The following is a 5239-nucleotide window of genomic DNA, read 5'->3' on the forward strand; positions in this document are numbered from 1 at the left end:
TCCCCATGACGATCCCCTGGTGGTGGAAATGAAATAGAGAATCTAAGAGTGAGAAGGATTTTGATTGATATCGAAAGTTCAACGAAAATCATAAGTGCTGATTGTATGTCCAGATTAAAATTTGACGAAAGTAATTTAGTCCCAGTTCATCACCCAATTATCGAGTTTGGGGGGGGAGTCATCCATCCAATGGGAACAGTTACATTGCCAGTTCGAATTAGAGAAAAGGAAGGTGTTGGAAGCGTTGTTTGTTAAGTTGTTGTTCGTTTGAGATTTGATTACCTAAAACGTCATACTCGAACAACGAACGTTGAATCATGTCAAGGATGTGATAGTCACCCATCTTATGCTTATTAAGTTTGAATGTGATGATGGAAAAATTGAATCTTTATATGGAGATCAACAGGCGGCCAAAGAATGTTATCTCATAACATTGAGACCCTCTCTATGGAAAGGGGAGAAACCAGATCATGTAAAGATAGATGGTGAAAGCAAAGCGACCGAGTATGTAAAAACCCAAGTGGACGCTCTGAGGTCGGTGTTTGAAAGACCTCAGACGTAAGTTGCTTCGCCAAGTAAACCGTATAACCTCTTGCCAGGCAAGAAAAGAAAATACATGCCCGTCAAAGATGAAACACGTTCGTGATGAGAAGTGATGGCTACCATGCGCGAGGCACTTGAGCGTCCAGAGCCTGTAGAAGCACCAGAGGACGTTTATTTGAACAATGATCGTCTAGAAAGGACGTTGAAGATTGGGTCTTATCTTGCCCCAAGTCTGAAGGACGAGCTAGTAGGGCTGTTGAAGAAGTTCAAAGATGTGTTTCCTTAGAGTTTTGAAGAATCGCTGGGAATTGATCCTAAAGTTGTTGTTCTTAAGCTGAATATATACCCAACTTTGAAATCGGTTCGTCATAAGAAGAGACACCTTAGCTCGGCCAGGAATCACACTATTCACCAATGAGTACAGAAATTATTGAAGTCTAAGTTCATAGTACCCAAGCCCAACCACACATGGGTAATGTGCGTGGAGTACACCGATCTTAACCAAGCCTGTCCCAAGGACAGCTTCCCTTTGCGTAAATTAAATAGACTAGTAGACTCCACGACCGGCCATGCTTTGCCGAGTTTCATGGATGCCTACTCTCGGTTGCACCATTTCGCTATATGCATGTCGACAGATTAGGACAAAACGTCCTTCATCACAGAGAAAGGGCTTTCTGGATGGCTGAGGATGCCTTTCGGTCTTCAGAATGCACCAGCCACCTTTCAGCGGCTAATCAACACAGTTTTTCAACCGCAGATGGGGATAAATATGGAAACTTATATTGATGATATGAAAGTAAAATGCCCGCAGGAGCAAGGTCATATTGAGGACCAAAGAGAAACCTTTGAGACCCTTCGAAAATTCAAATTGAAGTTAAATCCCAAGAAATGTGTCTTCGGGGTGGTAGTAAGGAAATTCTTAGGAGGGTTCTTGGTCTATCAAAGAGGGATAGAGGCCAATCCTGAGAAAATTTGGGCAAGTTTAAGCAAGACATCATCGTCCAAGATCAAGGAAGTACAATGTCTAATAGGCTGCTTAGTAGCCCTTGGACGATTCTTGTCCATGTCAGAAGATAAATGTCATCATTTCTTTTAAACAATTTAGAAAAAGCGAAACTTGAATGGAAAGAAGAAGCTTAGTAGGCGCTTCAGCAGGTGAAAGGTCACCTCCGTCAACTACCTCATTTTGTCAGTCCAACCAAGGGGGAATTTATTTGTATACCTGACCGTCTAGTCTCAAGCTGTAAGTGATGTGTTATTGGCCAAAAATGAATCCATAGAAGTTCTAGTGTACTTTGTGAGTCATGTACTCAATGATGCGAAGTGTAGGTATCCGCTGGTAGAGAAGTTCGGCTTGGCACTTGTTATGGCCAGGAGAAAATCGAGGTCGTACTTTTCAATGCTTACCAACCTCTTAAGCAAGTTCTGCAAAAGATGGATGCCTCAAGACGAATGCTCAAATGGGCGATAGAGTTGGACATGTTTGATCTAACTTTCGAGCCTCAGAAGGCGATCAAGGGGCAGGCTTTATGCGATTTTATAGTTGAGCTAACTCGGCCAACTATAGAACCTATAATACATCAAGCTGTTGGAAGGAAGCACTGTATGCTCATGGTGGATGGATCATCTACCGTCAATGGGTGTGGGGAAGGAATAATTGGTCACTCTCCATAAGGAGGTAAGTTTGAATATGCACTAAGGTTCCAATTTCAAGGGTCCAATAATGAAGAAGAGTATGAAGCTCTTTTGGAGGGCATAAGAATGTGCAAGGCGGGTGGAGCTTTAGAAATTGAGGCCAAGTCAGACTCTCTACTAGTCGTTAGTCAAGTCAGTGGAGATTTTGAATGTAAAGAGGCATTTTGGATGGAGCCTATTATAGAATTCAAGACAATAGGTCGGCTACCTTCAGATCCTGTAGAAGCTAAATATCTGAAAGCAAGAGAAAAATGATTTCAGCTATGGGATGAGAGTCTATACAAGAAAGCATTTCATCGTCCTCTTCTCAAGTGCATCACTAGGGAAGATGGATTGGAGGTACTAAAGGAGCTCCATGAAGGACATTATGCCTCTCACATATATAGGGGGAAGAGCATTGGGGGAAAAAGCCTTAAGGACTGGGTATTACTGGCCTACCTTAAAGGAAGACGTCCTTGTCTATGCCAAAAAGTGTGAGATTTGCCAAAGCATGGTAATAATAACTAGAAGTCGTAAAATTATTTGACTCCAACTTTCCCACTTCCTTTTGCCAAATATGGTATGGACATTCTAGGTCTTTTTCCCATGGCAGCTGGGTAGAAGAAGTTTGTGATTGTAGTTGTAGACTACTTTACTCAAATGGGTTGAGGCTGAAGTTATGCGTGGAATCACAATAAATGACGTCAAAGGATTTATTTGGAAAAACATTATCACGATATTAGGCATACCGCAGTCCATCGTCATTGACCATGTACCACAATTTGAGACTCCAAAACTCAGAGACGGGTTGGCAGAACTAGAGATCAAAGCTCACTTTGCCGCAGTAGCTCATCCATAGGCCAATGGCCAAGTAGAAGCATTCAAAAAAAATTTGTCAAACGACATTAAAAAAAATCTAGACAATTATAAAGCAGTATAGGTGGAGGAATTTAAGTTAGTATTATGGTCCATCAGAACTACAACCAAGAATTCTACTGGGAGACCCAGTTCATGCTCGTGTATAGCATTAAAGTTGTATTACCCATCGAAATAGATGAATCTACTTTAAGAATCATTTTATACACAAGTAAGGCTAACAAGGCTGCCCTACGCAAGACCTTGGATTAGGTACCAGAAGTCAGGGGCATTGCATTACTAAGAATGCAGTTGTATAAGCTTCAAATGGCTCGGGATTTTAACAACAATGTCGCCAGAAAACCACTCAAAGTAGGGGATCTGGTCCTAGGGAAGATGGAAGTCGTTGGCAGATCCAAAGATTTGCGCAAGCTGACACCAAATTGGGAAGGACCCTATCAAATCGTCCAAGAAGTGCGAAGTGGTACCTTTCGCCTTCAAGACATGAATGGTCGTCCTATTCAGTGGACTTAGAACTCAGATACCTTGAAGAAATATCATATCTGAATCGTCAAGAAAACCTTGTGATTAATAGATTTTAACACAAGTGATTCGGCGCAAAAAAGAAGAGATAGATATGTATACATGTACCTTGGTGATTAGCCAACTAAAATTCATATAATACAATTCTACTTTCTCTTTATGTTGCTTCTTTATTTTTTACTTGATGTTATTTACTTAGAGGCATCTTACGCCTGACAGGATCAGTGGTCTAATATGTAACTTTAACTAAGTAACAAATTAAGTAAAGGCAAAACCGTTCATATTATCAACAAAACTAGGAAATGTTAATTTCCTTGACTCACATCGCTTCCATAAGGAGATCGGCCAAACATGTTACAGAACAATAAGATTCGTTACAGGATGGACGACATTCCCTTGATAATCTTTAAAAAGAGCAACATCAATCTCTTAAAGGAAAGCGGCCAGAAATAGGAGACCTTAGTAAAGGGATCTTATCTTCAATCATAAGGTTAGCCAAGTAATAACTACCTTAGTAAAGGAGCAAGTTGTTACAGATAAAATAGGATTATATAATAAGAGTTGGTCGAGGCCATCAATTCCTCAAACACCCTTAGCCTTATAAATTCATCATTACCCAGTGCTCTTGGTCGTTCTCCATGTTGGGACCAAGTAGCTTTATAGAAGCAACAACTTTGTCGAAGAAGAGGGGGAGAGCCAAGATGTAGAACAATTCAGGGTTCAACTAAAGTTGAATTCTTCCAAGAATCAGTAAGGGCAATAGTTGTCTAAAAAGTTAGGACGAGTTGCTATTTGACTAGCCAAGACTAATGCAATGGCCAGTCCACGATCAAAGAGGATTTGCCTAAGTAATAATGTAGCAACTGGACAATTAAAGGTTGAAGGGGAAATCTTAGTCTCGCGTGTAAAGCTAGTCGATAGACGACAAAGTAGCCTGATGGAGCACTAAGAATGGTATCGCCTTTACTTGGCAAGATGTAAGAATAACCCAACATGGGAATGGCCGAGGAAAAGTGCCTAGAGTTTGTAGCTACTCGTCCTAGCCAGCCATTGTTGACTAAGATGAATCTGGGGTCCGAAAGAGGACCTAGGCGTCTTCTAATTTCAGAAGAAGTGGTGGATGGGTCCTCCGAATAGTTGGAGGGTTCAGATTCGGTTTCTACTCCATTGACCTCTTCCACCTCTATGTCTCTTTCAGACGGACTAGCCTTAGAAGCCATTTGACAGGTTTATCCTCCTGGACACTTCCAGGAGAAGAATGCTTAGGTGTCGGTCGGGCACTCTCAATTTCACGCTCCCCATCATCGGGAATTCTACCACTTGAAGCCTCCATCTCAGAACTAGAGGTCGGGAGGTTTCCGCATCTAAGACGAGCGATTTGCTTGAGGCGCGCCAGATTACCCTGCATAGCGAAAGATTGGGTCGTCTGATTTTTCTGTCCATATCCATAAAAATGAAATGTATGAACGACTAGAATAGGCCGAACTCTAGAATATGTCGAAGAAAGAAGGCTATTTGTTCTAGTGGCAAGACCAACTCTGAGGTGGCTGGGGTTATTCGCAAAGAAGAGTTATCAATTTTTTGAATTTCAAAAAAGAAAATAAAGAATTGAGAGCAAAGAAGA

The sequence above is a fragment of the Beta vulgaris genome, chromosome 7 (genome assembly GCF_026745355.1).
Source record: "Beta vulgaris subsp. vulgaris cultivar EL10 chromosome 7, EL10.2, whole genome shotgun sequence".
Classification (NCBI taxonomy): domain Eukaryota; kingdom Viridiplantae; phylum Streptophyta; class Magnoliopsida; order Caryophyllales; family Amaranthaceae; genus Beta; species Beta vulgaris.